This window comes from Montipora capricornis, chromosome 11 (genome assembly GCF_036669925.1).
Source record: "Montipora capricornis isolate CH-2021 chromosome 11, ASM3666992v2, whole genome shotgun sequence".
In the NCBI taxonomy this organism is placed as follows: Eukaryota; Metazoa; Cnidaria; class Anthozoa; order Scleractinia; family Acroporidae; genus Montipora; species Montipora capricornis.
Window position 1 is genome coordinate 33,538,714 of NC_090893.1, and position 15,303 is coordinate 33,554,016.

The following is a 15,303-nucleotide window of genomic DNA, read 5'->3' on the forward strand; positions in this document are numbered from 1 at the left end:
TTGAAGTTTGTCCTTTCTTGAATGCATTTTGCTGATTCTTGTTCCAAGCCATCCTGGCGTGTTTCAAGGAAACTTATCAAAATGTGAATGATCTCGTTTTCAGAGAAAAAGTGGAATAAAGTGCATCAGTAAAACTCTTTTTTGACCTTGAACTGACAATTTTGTTTTTTTTTTTGTTTTTTGTTTTTTGTTTTTGTTTTGTTTTTGGTTTTTTGCTTTTTTTTAGCGTGATTCTTGTTTTCTTTTAAATCTCATGCGGTTTAAGACAAATTCATTGTCAAACTGGTGAATTCCAAAGTAGATTTTACTCGAAAAACCGATATCGGTTTTAAGCGTAAAAACGACCGTGGAATTCACAAGTTAGCTATAGGGAAATATTATGCATACGTGAGCAATCCTCACTTTTGTGCATACAACGGCAGTGTTTTTTTTTGTTTTCACTTGCAGTGGACATACCTCTCATTCATACCATAAGTCAATTCATGCTTTTTGCTGTCGTTAAACTTTGGGCAGTTTAACAAGGAAGAAGCTTGCTGAACTCCTTTGAACAAGTATTGAGCCTTTTCAAGGAACTGAGATGGATGATACTTAACAAATAGATTCCATGTTGCCGTGCGTCTGTTCAGTAATAGATCACAGATGACGTCAAAATGTGGAAAATTCTAGATCTCAAATCGTCTTCCGAACAGATAATTTCCGAAAATTGACGTTGGGTGCCCCTGCTACGTGATGGGAATTTTTAGAGTTTAGCCTGGTGGGTTAAAATGACTAGCCCCCTAAATGCTCTTATCAGTCAAGTGTTGAAGAAAAGTGTTGATTAAACTACGATGGTTTCCACTTCGTATTAAACTTTCACAACGTTTTACTTTGAACAACAATATAGTCTGGCAGTATCATTTTCAAAGATAAGAGTTTATAACGTTTGGATCTCAGCTTGTTTTTAATAGCCCATAATTTACATGCATTTTAAGTTTTGCTTCAGTTAACTTTCAGTTTCACTAAGATCATCAGTCATCCCTGTCAGTGGTATTCTTTCCGTTTGCGGTTAGTTATGTTTACTTAAGGAGTACTTAACTGAAGCTAATTAAAGAGGGAACCTACGTGATGGGAATGTTTAGAGTTTAGCCTGGTGGGTTAAAATGACTAGCCCCCTAAATGCTCTTATTAGTCAGGTGTTGAAGAAAAGTGTTGATTAAACTATAATGGTTTCTACTTCGTATTGAACTTTCAGAGCGCTTCACTTTGAATAACAATGTAGTCTGGCAATATCATAACATCATGTGACTTACAAAAAGCCGGAAAGATACTGCTGCGGGTGGAGTTTATCTGTCTGAATCACCCAGCAGAGGTATTGACTCTACGAATCTGGAAAGGCCAGAAGTGGGAAGGAGGAAAAATGCAAGGAGGGTCTGTCGGTTGTCGGTTAAAATTTCATAACTGTGTCTTTTGTCGGTTAACATTTTCGACCTTTGTCGGTTGTCGGTAAATTCCAGTTGCTTGTTTTGTCGCTAGTCGGTTATTTTTTCCTCGTTTTGTCGGTAGTCAGTAATATTTTTTAGACCTTTGTCGCTAGTCGGTTAATCCCATTCACACCCTCTACAATCCATTAATCAGTAATCATAAACTAGCTAACTTCCTTCCTTTCTTCCTTCCTTATCTTTATAGACAAAAGAGACATTAACAGGCGTTACATGTTTCAAACTTCTCGATTCAGATCGTACTAACTTACTAGTTCAGCAATTACAAAAAGCCAGCCGGAAATCTACGAGACTCCGTTAGGCGTAAGGTAGTCTGTTATTACTACACTAAAAACGCCTTCTTTATTAAATATCCCGTAAGCAACTATAGTCATCAAATTTAAAACTACACTGACCTGAAATTGTCCTACGAGGAAACTGACTTGCTGTTTCAGTTAACACAACCAATATCTTGCAAACTGTCAACCCCCAAAGACTTCAAAAATTGAGAATTGATAGAGATGGGATAATAGATGACGTCATAACGCATGTGACCTCATTTCTGATGACGTCATACTACCTATTTTAAGCCAAAAAACAAAGTACACTGTCACACAAGACCTCACACAACCAAGGTAAAAATAAAAAAAAGACACGCGAAAAAGATGTCATTCATTGATTTGATTGTTTTTTTTTCAGACCAAATTATCACATTATTGCTTAAATTACAATCCGTCAATAGCAACTCTTGCAAGAACGGTTTACCGGAGTTTTTGAGGAAATAGGTAATATGTCTCAAGTTATTTTTAGATAGATTCCCATGCTGTACAGATCTCAATGAGCTTAGGCAACAGCCACAGAGATGGCCAGAATATGTCCCGCGTAGATAGTCCAAGCTCACAGAACACATTTCCACCATATGATTGGCTGTTGCCTTATCTCCTTGGGATATGTATAGCGTGGTAGTCGATCTAAAAATAACTTGAGACATATTACTAATGAAAAAAAAATGTATGGGGGAGGCCCTCTCTTCCCCCTTTATTTTCTCTTGGGTATTATCGATTTTAAGAACAGTGCCTGCTATAGTTATTGCGCATACGTTCTGTGCATCCCGAGATACTCGGGTTTCCTATCGGTGCTGCTTACTAATACAGTGATATTTTTTGCGTGGTTTAAAACTATCCGGAGAAAGTACATCTTAGTAGGTACTCTTGGTATCCAAAAAGAGAATTGGGGGTAACCATGCATTTTTGAGAGATAATTAAGCTTCAATTTGAGAAAGAAGGTTTGTACAAATACTATTCATCATTTATCTTTGAAAAATGCGTGGTTACCCCCAATTTTCTTTTTGGATCAGTTTTAGTAACACTTGTTAAGCACTACAATTCCTGCATAGTCATAAACCGTGACAAAAATACCTTTAAATTAATAGGCACCGTCCTTAAAATCACTCAAACAACACAAAGTGACAAACGTCGGCGTCGTAATCTTGAGATCGGGAGACATGGTCCAAAATCTGGAGACTTTCGGATTATCCGGGAGAGTTGACTGCCATGATTTTTAAACGACAGGCTTAGCTTGCCCAAGTGACCAAAATCAAGCGGACAAATATGAACATGTTACAGTTAAATTTAAATCCAAGTTAATTTTAATTTCAACCAAGGTCATTTTATTTTAAACTAGGTTGAAATTGATAGTAGAAAATATCTGACAAAAACCCACCAATTATTAGCAAGTACGTGTAATATATTTTAAGTAAACTGGTGCTAGGGGTGGGTGGATAAACTCAGTGTAGCTTAAATTCTTCATGAGTATTTCTAGGCACTGATTATAAATGGTTAACACTAAGGTTGGGGTTACGCATACTGTGCATGACAACCGATTCTCCTGTTCTTTCTCGGAGCTTTTTTGGAAGGACACTGTTCATTGACAAATCTCCTTAGGAGGGCAGGGGCAACATCATTAAATTATCTTCTAAGGAATAAAAGAACTGAAACTTAGATGTTGTTGATTTTTAATTTGCTTAGTTATTTGCTCTATCTTTTGCTTACTTTGAATTCGTTAGGGTTAGGGTTAGGGTAATTTTATTAGTTTCAGCGCCACATAATCCTGAAGTTCGAACTTCTTTTTTGTCTTCTTTCCTTTCTGGTGTATGATAACTGTAAAAGGCAGACCGCTGACTGCCTGCAAATAGCGCTGATGAGCAGTATTTAAGGGTAGGCACCCATTTCAAATAGTGACGATAAACAGTTTTTAAGTCTCAGGACCCATTTTTGGGCGGTTAGCTTTCAGTAACTGTGATTTAGGGTTAGTCTGCAGTCCGCGGTCTGCAGTTTGCAAATGGTTAGACACCGCTCTACTTCAATGTCTGGCTCATCCACATTTTCAAATTATTGACCATTCTCCTGCTCTGTATTTGATGTAGCTGTGACTTGTCCACTCATTTGTGACTTTATGATTTTTTTTTTTTTTCAGAGAGATTCCGAAAACCACTTCATACGGCATTTTGACAATTGTTCTGTGAATGTTATGTTTTCTTTTTTTTTTTTTTTGCAAGCGGTTTCTCCAAGATGATGACACCAGTGGTTCGGAGACGAGTTCTTTTCTTTTATTAAACTGAAAAAGGTTATCTTTTGTTGTTCTATTTGCCCGTGCCACCAATCCATCTGATTGAGTCACAGCCAGGCAGTGAACTGTATAAAAATGCTTCACGTCACACTATCAATTTGATTCAAGTCAGCATAAAGTATATTCCGTCTAATAAAATACGATATAAGCTTAACAAGCAAATTTCACTCAACTTATATTGTTCGGTGTATGTTGCTGTATGCTTTTAAGAGTACGGGGTATAAAAGACTCTCGAAAGAGCGCATGAAATCATCTACAGGTTCACACAAATGGACCCAAAATAAGTGAACTTACATCGTGTGGTGGCCTACAGTGACAATTTGCAATCAATCAATGAAAGCCATACAAGTTACGACAGAGAATATAACAGCCGTTCTTTCCAAAGACATGGAGGTTTAGCGAAGCTCATCTTTGCGTCAGTATTTGCTGTCGGCAGCTAATTTACGGGGAGAAAACAGTAAACTCACGGACCTCCCATGGCAGCCATTTATAAAATTCCCAAATTCTTAATAGTGCCGCAATTTCGTAGTAGTTTCAATACCCGAAATGATTCGAAATTCTTGGCAATTTGATCATATCCAGTACCTTTCTATCTGTATTGCCTTCATAGCGGTCAATGCTTTGGTGCTAAAATTTCCTGGATTTCGTTACCATTCAATAAATTGATTAATAAAGCAAAATATCTGAGTATTACAACCACTATAAGTCCATTATGGCTCACCTCTCTGCTCGTATACTTCAGTTCACCAATTTCTTATAACTGTGATCACACACTGTGAAATTACACTCAGAACAAACAGATCATATAAAAAAAAACTGCAGTAACTTAGTCAATAGAGATAGTATGTCGTCACATTGACTAGGATGAAAACGGAAGCAAAAAATTTGCATTGAAAACAGCCAGACCATATCAACAGACAAGTAAATGAAAGGTCTAAATGCTTTCCTTTGTGTTACTCTATACTTCCAGAGCGCTTTTTGTATCACAAATTCTGGACATTCGCTGTCATTGGGGAGCTGCTTTTCGTGCCTAAGTGCACGCGAGTGATAGCGAAGAGCCAAACATGCATAAGCTGTATGAGTTGCACCATCCTTTACACAATACTTCTGTGACAAATAGTAAGATAAAAGTCTAAAGTGGGAGAGGGACACAAACAATAAAATTGGGCTGCGAGAATGGATTGACTGTATTTCTCGTATAAGCGTTACTAAGAGAGAGACTAGACCTTGTTTAACTTTAATACGCTTTAATTTGTTCGGAAAACGACTATAAAATAAGACGACTTCAATGTCCAAAGGTTTTGCTCGTGCTGTTTTCTCACAAAGAATATTGCCCTTTCCGCCAACGTTTTTCGTCTGGTTTTGTTGTAAGGAATGTAAGGGGTATGGGTTCGATACTGCTGGGTTGACGTCACAAATTACTTTATATGCAAATAACTAACAGAAGGCTAAGCAGTCTATCGCGTCAAGCCATTATTAAACACATTCCTCTTCCTTGCGCGGTCACAGATCACATTACTACCAGTTTTTTTAGGAGCCTACAAAACAATGGTTTTGATGGGGACAGTTCAGCGAACAAAAGAATTAGTTTTAGACAAGTGTAAAGAATCATCAACTTAAAACGTGTTTAACTAATAAATGTATTGCCTTGCTTTTCAACAGCAATGATATTTGGGCCCGTAATCGCAGTGATGCTCGTCGCTTTGATTGTGTTGGTGGTTCATACTGTTTGCATCAGAAAACATAAGGGAGATGACATTAATTGAAACATTTCTGACTTGTCCTATTTAAAGAACCTGTTCCAACACAGGCCCAGCGTCAGTAGCTTCATAGCTCAGTTAGCGTCGTACCGGTATCGCGAGGTCAAGGGTTCAAACCTCCTGAATTTTTCAGGCTTCTTTACGCAATTTCAAAAGTTGCATTCATAACTGCGAGGATCATAGCTTCACTTGATTTCATATCCACAGTTCATATGTGTGATCCATTTCAAAACTTTTGCAAAATTAATTGCAAAAGTTGCGTTCATAACTGGGAGGATCATATAGCTTCACTTGATTTCATATCCGCACTTCATATATGTGATCCATTTCATATATCATTTCATCGTTGATTCATTCCTCACGGGAACATTAAAACCCACAAATAACCATCTCCCAACGTCAGTGGCTTCATAGCTCAGTTGGTTAACGCGTCGCACCGGTATCTCGAGGTCACGGGTTCAAACCCCATTGAAGCCCTTACTTTTATCAGGCTTCTTTACGCAGTTGCAAAAGTTGCGTTCATAACTGCGAGGATCATAGCTTCACTTGATAGAATGTATAGCAAGCAACTCACAGAAGCAGCAACAGTATTATTAAAACCGAGACGAACGATTCCCCCAGTGACTTTTCAACTGAAATCAAAATTAAGTTGGTATGGGAAGATCCAATCTTGGTGTCCAATCTTCGTATTGCAGTTCCATTCACCTTTACGACCAAAAACTAACGCTCCCTTGAAAATGCAATAATAAGGAATGGACGTTGAGCGTATTTTTTTAAACAGTTGTTAGTTTTGGTTATGTTCATAATATAATTCAACTTTGTCCAAATGCTCACCTCCCATAGATAAATTGAGCAACTAATTAACAATTATTCGCCGAAGGCGAAGTGATTATCGGTGAATATTCCCCGAGACGAAGTCGAGATGAATATTCACCGAGCATGAGGCGAATAATTGTTTTAGTATAAATACACAGGTGATTATTTCAAAAAAGAGAAAAAAAAACATTTCAAGGCGAAATCATCTTCACTTTACGACTACTGGCAGCCATTTTGTCCGTCGAGGTGATTATCGGCTGATAATCCGAGATAGCTTGCCAATGAGAGGGCGCGATTTTGTATAATCACCTGTGTATTTATACTAATTCATGTTATTATTATTATTATTATTTGTCTTTATCGACATCTTAGGTGGAAGAAGATGCACGTGCAAGTCACTGCGTATTCGTAGAGACTTTAAGAGGGACACGTAATTCTTCGAACAATAGTATTAGACCTTCTCCAAAAATTTTTTGAGACCCAAGGCTAGCAAAGCTTAAATGTCATAAAAAGGTACTTTCGATGTTCAATATGTAAAGAGCCCGTTGGAAGTATGGGAAACTTGTCATAGTGAGTTTAAGTATGCGACGTTTTTGAGCCGCGGATGGCAACCGGAGGTGAGCTGTTTTCCCTTTTAACCTGTCTTGTCACTAGCACCTTTATATTGCTAAGTATCTTTTTTTTTTTTTCATTAGAGATGATTAGGTTAAAATATAGGAAACATTCCTGTACTGGCATGCGAAATGTTCATTTCCGGTTGCCAGTCCGTGGCTCAAAAATGTCGTGTGCTTAAATTCCTTATTGGCGACAGGCGGAAGGACAACTGAACAAGGCTAGCCTTAGAAAGCTTCTTGGAGAATGCATCCCTTAGGAAATCACCCTTAAGTTTTGCTTCTAGAGTTTCTTTCAATTGAAGAGGTGGATGTTGATATGCGCTACCTTAATCTTTCAAAGTATATGGCTTTTCTTTAACAATATGCTACGAGGCGTTTTTTTTGTGTAATTCTCGTCAATTGACAAGTGTCTTTCTGTTCATTTTGTTTTGAGAGCCATGTTTTAGTTTAAGTGTCCGCCCGGAATAGCCATGATAACTGTTGGGCTGGCTGTTTGTATGTGATTTGTTTCTAAAAAAAGTTTGTAAGAAGTGAAGTTGTAATGCAGTCTGTATCTGGGGTTATTGTTTGCGCCTTGTTCCCCTCGTTCTCTCAGGGAAGTCCCTCACCTTCGATGCATTTCGCTTGGCTCTCGGTTTCCTCCCTTAATTTTATGATATTTCTCAATGAACTGTGTCGTGTGAACTCAGTTCACCTTGAGGATCAAATCAAATAACATAACTTATTTCTTTCTCAGCTTGTCAGCGGTCGGGAATTCTAAAACTTTGAATCTGATTGGCTTATCGCGTGCGCCTCAGCGGTCCGGATTTTCTCATGCAGACGCCGAGTACGGACAGCTCCAAAATTTCCAACTTTAGCAACTTTTCAAGCTTTTTGTAACAGCGTAAAAGTCCCGTAAACAACTTAAAATGTAAATATATAGTTAGACAAGGTCAACAATTATGGATTCTGATAGCGAGACCTATCAAAGCGAAAGTGACTTTTATTATCCTGATAAGGGAAACGTACTTTAAGAAAACAAAAATCAGATGTCACGGTACCTACTTCCCGAAAACATCAGGACTGGCTCAACGACAATAGCAGTCGCCTTCTGACTCTATTGGACGAAAAAACGCTCCACGATCCTCTTTCCACCTCTCAGAAGAAAGCGTTCAACGCAGGCAAAAGTACAGTACAATCTGAGCCCGGTGCCTACTCCATCCCAGCTGAAATTTATGTACATGAAGTCACAGCCCGGAATAAGCTCTTCGCTGACGACTGCGCGCTGAATGATTCCACACAGTTTGACATGCAGAAAAGCATGGACCTCTCCTCCCAAGCCTGCATCGACTTTAGGCACACGATTTCCACCAAGAAGAGAGAGGTCATGCATCAGCCAGCGCCTAAAGCTCCCTACACCGAGCCCCACATCACCGTCTCCGGTCAGCGACTAGCAGTGACAGACAAGTTAGTCTACCTTGCATACGAAGACACCGAAGTGTTCCAGCGGGCAGAGATGGAGAGCATCCACACCATCCTGATGCTCTTTCAGCTCCGGTGGGCTGGTCATGTTTACTGCATGGAAGACAGTCGCCTCCCCAAGAGACTTCTCTACGGTGACCAAAACTACGCTTTGAAGACACACTGAAGGCCTCCCTCAAAAACTGTGACATCTCCCACTCAACCTGGGAAGAGACCGCTGAGGACCGCCCTGCCTGAAAAAAAAAAAAAAAACAAAACAAAACATGGTCATAAGCATGATTGTCGTGAAACCACTAAAATTACCTTTTATCTTTGTGGAGTCGACTGATTTAGATATTGGAGAATCACTGAGACGGCTTTTTTTTACGGTTCGGCTATTGAGCAAAAGGAATAGAACAATTCTGAAGCTAACGAGCGAGGTGGCATTAGTTCAGTGCTACATGGCTTTATTGAAACTTTAAGTTAATTTTACTTTGTTAGTTCCATTTGTTAGGATACCTGGGACGCAGAAGTATAATGCTCTTTTAAAGAAGCTTGTGCTCAAAAGGGTGGCAGATGTTACTTTCTTTGTGAAGCGGTGAGCAAACTTCGGCTCGGCAATTTCCTATGTTGTTCGATACTATTCAAGTTAAAATGGAAATAGTGTAAACAAATATAGTCGGCAGCTTCTGCAAGTACCGGAGCAGGAATTACGTAAAACAAAAAAAAACAAAAGACAGAAAACAAAACAACTCCAAATAAAGACTAATCCCAAGTGACCAAAAGCTCAATGCTTTCAGGTACCTGCAGAAACCCATATAGTCATAACATACTTCGATACAATTAGGACATGATACATATATACATACATACATACATACATACATACATACATACATACATACATACATACATACATACATACATACATACATACATACATACATAATTGACCGCTCCCCACAGGCCTTTTCAGGGCCAATGAAACACAACTAAAGGGACTGACAACAACTGTTAAGAATCCCAACTGGCCGGAGGCAAACCAGTTGGCTATAAGTGCAGCTGGGAAGTTGAACCAGGGACTACCAGGATCAAATTCAACTAACCCGGGATCTCTCGGATCTTAGGGCCAGCGCCCTGACCACTGGGCCACTCTGCCTCTCGTAAATGAAAACTAGAAAACTCACTCAAATCAGGACCTAAAAGATTTATCGATGGATAGCTTTTGACGAAGAAGATTCTGAAAGGCTTTCTGAGACTTTCGAATTTTTGTAATTTCGTGATACACGAGATCATACCGGGGGCGCGCTGCGACTAGGGTGAAAATGGGCCTTTAAAAGGCGAATTCATAAAGAGTACCCACGTAGTAAGAGATTAATACCAAGACAAAATAGTTTAAACTTCGCTTTGTACTCCCAATTTTGAAAAGAAGGTTTTATTCGTTACCATCCAATTATAGGTCACGTAACCTGAATTTGAACATTGTGAACGTTTGAACCAATTAAACTTCCCTAAGATAGGATGTATGCCACGTTTCAGCAACATTAAACCATGGCTTCTTCTCTTAACGTAACTATGTCCTATAAGCGAGTGAACCGTGCCTTAACAAGCCTGAGAATTAAACTAGCTAAGATTGCGAATTGAGGACTGCTAGGGACACCTAACTAGCCTATTTTGTTTTTTTTCAAAATTCATCAAAGTATATAATGACCATAAAATAAACCAAAAATTAGTCTTTTTTGGAGCAATGTCTCCACCTGCTGAGAAATTTTTATCTGTTCCGCACTTTCAGAAGAAGCAGACCAGAAACTCCGTTTCGCAGCTGGACAAGGCGGAAGCCACCGAGAAAGCATAAGAAAGAAAATGGGCATTAGCCTTCAATGGAGGGAGGGGGGGGGGATTAAGGTACATTGACTCCAGATATCCGCCACAACAAATGTAGCTCTCAGCGCGATTCCCAATACTTCTATTTCCAGCAAGCAGATACTCACCTGCTGAACACCTCCTTCATTCGGTAGGCTGAGAAATCGTAATTTTGTGCAAAGTATTGGAGCACTGATTAAATAGTCTCCCAAATGTTTCCTTTACTACCGCAAGAAATCACGTGGAGTTTGCTCCAATAACGTTTCAATCGTTTCAAATAAAAATTTAGGCCGAATGTATTACCTTAGCTTATAGAACAAGGTGATTGTCATGAACCAACTTACCTATTTTCGTGCAACGGCGTTTTCACAAGTAAGGTTATTTTTAGATACGCCTTTCCCTAGAATTAGTTTTCAAAAGCCAATCAGAAGCGGTGCATAATTAATAATAAACTGTTATTAATTAAAGGCGTATCTAAAAATAACCTTACTTGTAAAAACGCCGTTTCACAGACGCTGTATGGAAGTTGCACGCTCCGGGTGATGGGCTCCTGCATGAACCCATTGGAAACATTTGCGGGAGATGGTTTGGATACCACTGACCCCCCTCTGAAACTTCTGGAGGAGACAAAAGCTCCAGAAACATCATCATGCACAAAGCTACGTAAATCAGAGCTTTCCATCACGCATGAGAAGTTAGAAGATAAATTTCCAATAGAAAAACGATCATCGACATTGGGTATACGGGATATGCGCCGAGTATTGAGAAAGTGATTGAAGAGTCGGGAGAGGTCACAGCAATGGACGGTGGAATTATTTAGTGGAAGTAGTGATTTTTGAGCCAGTCTTACTGAGTTTGGTACTGATGGCAATGGTTTAGGCGATGAACAGGTGACAATACTATCGCAGCTTTAGCAATCAAAAATAAGAAAGCAGTGGCATCACTTTAATCTAGTGACCGAAGGACTGTAATCAAGGAAATAAGGAACGTAATTACAGTTGCAAAAAAATGTCATAACAACTGAGGAGGGGGGAGTCTGGTAACAGAATGGATCCCCCATACGTGGGCCTCTTCCAATAATAAGTTTAGCTATACAGCTATTTTAGAGAGCACCTGATTGATCAGTTGTAATGACTAATTATACATGCTCGGCATTGGGAACGAGAACTTAAAATAGCTTTGCGAAACTAAAATTATATTTTAAAAAAAGCAATGATGCGGCATTGGGATCCGTTCTGTTACCTCATCCTCTCTTGGTTCTATCTGAATGGCTGGCTGGCGTTAAAAAGAGAATGAAGGAGGTTAAAAGGAAGAAAACATAAACAGTACTGAAAATGATCTCAAGGTAGTTACAAGAAAGATGTCAAATTGGAAGGCAGTGGGACCTGACCATGTGCAAGGCTTGGGGTTAAAAGAGCGGTATTCATGCAAACCAGGCTACGAGAATATCTACAAGCATGTGTGGACATTGAAAAGGTGCCAGAATAGAGGACATTAGGAAGGACTGTCCTTATAATGAAGGATAATAGCAAGGGTGCAGCTGTTGGAAATTATGTCTTCCCTGAACGTGGGAATTACTGACAAGTATCTTCTCAGAAAGCATGTATGTTGTGGTTTAATTTTTCTCTTGGATGAATTTTGTCTTCAATCAGCTTTTTTTTTTTTTTACTGCCACCCTGTGTGTACAAATCCTACTTACAATTTTTCTTTTACTGTAAGTCTTACCTTTCTGTCAGAGTTCGAACTACTGCCCTTGATGTATCGTCCGATTACTATCCCAGAGCTTTCTCCACTGAACCATCGAGAACTGGTTACAAATCACACCTATATATGTTGATACGAATAATTGTTATTGCGTTCCACTCTTCCCTCGGATAACATTTGTAGTCATTTATTTGCATAATCATAAGCGAGCAAATGCAAAAAAAATAGCCTGTGAGATGTACTACACTTCATTGTAATTTTTGGATTGAAAAAGACCATAATAGGCCTTTTTCGATAAATTAAAATTTAGCTTGAAGGAGAGGAAAAGCAATGTGGATGATATGGAAATATTTCTTACATTCATTCCAACGTGACAAAATCAGAGGTACAGACCATCAAGAGAAAAAAAGTGGACGGTGAATTCGAACAACCAAATCGTTAATTTTGACAACAAAGTGGTTCTTTCCAAGAGTCATGAAAATCTCTCGTGTGCAAACAAGAGAGTTGCATATAGAGGGCACGGCGACAAAAGACAGAACACTGGGTGGAACACAACTTTGTTGAAGTCAGCCAAAGGGATAATTATAGCGGAGCTACGCGCGTGCCTGCGGCGCCCGCTCGCGGAGCACCATAGTTAAGAAAATATGGTAACCCTAATCCTAACCCTGAAGGTTTTACCGTGTTTACATAATTTTATGTAATATATAACCACTAAATGACAAAATACACCACGTATCTTCCCTTAAAAGTGCAAAGTATTTGTACGTGACTAATTTAGCATGCAGCTTGAGAGTTTAGTCGGACTTTCATACAATATATCAAGCTCATGCTTTGCATAGTTAAGGAGGCTCGAAATAGTTTCTCCTTTTTTCAATCAAATAAACATATTCTGTCCTTCGATACAGTTAGGGTAATCATATCAAGGCGAAATCTGGCCAGGGTATTAAGTACCCATCGTAGACTTCTCACATTGTATTTTCCTCCAAAATAACGTTACCATGGCAACGATATTAGGCATTTCTTTGAGCCTTAAAATCAACTTATGTTGCCTTTTTTCAAGAAACGGGACGGCGAAATTTTCCCATTTAGTGTTACCAGATAATGTTAGAAATACTCTCTAAAATATTTAAAATTCAACAAATTCTGTAGGTCAGTTTTTCAGAAAAATAAGTTTTTTTTGAAATGTGCCTCTAATTTTTTTTTTCACCGACAGAATTTTCTTAAATTTGAAAGACAAACGTTTTAAATTAATCTAAGCTAACATACAAAAAATTTAAAAAAATTCACCGTCCGGAAGCAAAGATATAAACGAGGAAAAGTTGCAAAATCGGGAAAAATGAGGGGGTTACAAGATCGGCATTTACGCATGCGTCACTCGCTCATTCGAGTGCACGCGCGAGTTGAGCTGAAGGTCAACACAAACGGATTTAAAATTCCGTTTGTGTTGACCTCCAAAATGACCATTAAACCGTTTGTGTAGAATTTTCGTAGTTTTCATGAATAGGAGATGTCTATTTACATTCATGTCTATAGGAATTAGAAGAAAGGAGAGCGAAATTAGCGGTATTTGCTTATATCTTGTGACCCATTTGAATCACAAGTTGACGCGAGCAGCTTACGAATTGAGTGTGTGGGTACGCGCGCGCGCTCAGCTGAAAACCCTTTCGAGCCTTCTTAATAGCTACATTCACACACACTGCATTCTTGAATATATCCAGTGAGTTTGGCTTCATTGACCTTCGATCCAGCTCTCTAGGACCTGCCAGTCTGTTTTGAACGTGAGTACATGTAATAGTAGTCCATTAAATCAACCATGTGCTCACCAATTCAGTAGTCTTAGGGCCGATTTACATGGTACGACTTTGTCGCATGCGACAACGGCTTACGACAGGCCCACGACATGATTTACGATTGTTACGGTACGTCAAAAAAAATGTCGTAGCATTTTAAAACATGTTTTAACATCCTCACAACGCGAGCAAACTTTATGAAAGACCCAATAGATATTAAAAAGGGAAAATTTTCAATATTTTCCTAGATATGTTTAACACGATGGATCATGCCTCCCTCTGTTGAAAACTGGAAACTAGTGTTACACGAGCTTTAGTTTTGATTGACATGTGACAGGAATTAAATCTTATCGAGTTTTTGGCGGTATTATATTTTATGTATTGGCGGAATTATATCTCGGAAATCTTAGAAAATTGTCTCTACCAGGAATTGTATTCTAAAAGGAAGTCATCTATCATTAAAGAGTTTGGATAATTAAAACATTTGGTGCCGAGACCCGGGATTGAAGGATTGAAAGAGTGAAAAAATGAATTAACCTCGTGTAAACATGTCGTCGGAACCCAAGAAACGACTGAAGAAGAAAGCCATGGTTCGCGAAAGTCATTGCGCATTTGTTAGGAAAACAATCCTCGCGGCAAAGGAACAAATTGATAAAAGGGGAGATCCTACCGTTTTGAAGAAACTCAAATCCCTGCGATGTACCCTTCTGGATAAATTGTCGGAGCTCAAAATATTGGACAGTGAAATTATCGATTTGGTAGACGAAACGAAAATAGAAGAAGACGAGAGCAATAGCTGTGACTTCGCCAGCGCTATTCAAGCCTGCATAGTCGACCTAGAAACAGCAATAGCAGCTGAGAAAAATCCTGGAAAGGGTCAGGATATACAAGGAACGACATTGGGCTCGCAAAACTGTAACTCGTGTATTCAGGCGGGAACACAATCAAACGCGTCAACAATTCCGACCCACGCAAAGTTGCCCAAAGTGGAATTGAGAACATTTTCAGGCGACCCAATCAACTAGCATCCCTTCTGGGAATCGTTTGAATCGGCCATTCACAAAAACACTACCTTAAGCGACGTTGGAAAGATTCTACTACATCAAGTCACTCCTCAAAGGTTCTGCATCCGACACAATTTCTGGTTTAGCATTGACAAGCTCGAATTACAACCACGCGGTCCAACTTCTAGACAAACGCTTCGGGAATAAACAAGTCAATATTTCGAAAC

General features: G+C 39.1%; 1 protein-coding gene across 1 annotated transcript in view; it reads right to left on the reverse strand.

Moving 5' to 3' along the window:
• LOC138024846 (neuropeptide receptor 22-like) overlaps positions 1–1,983 on the reverse strand; it is a 6,950-nt gene extending 4,967 nt beyond the window's left edge. The window contains exon 1 of the mRNA XM_068872037.1: positions 1,874–1,983. The gene's annotated coding sequence lies outside the window, so the exon portion shown is untranslated. The remainder of the gene's footprint in view (positions 1–1,873) is intronic.
• Positions 1,984–15,303: the final 13,320 nt, after the last annotated feature.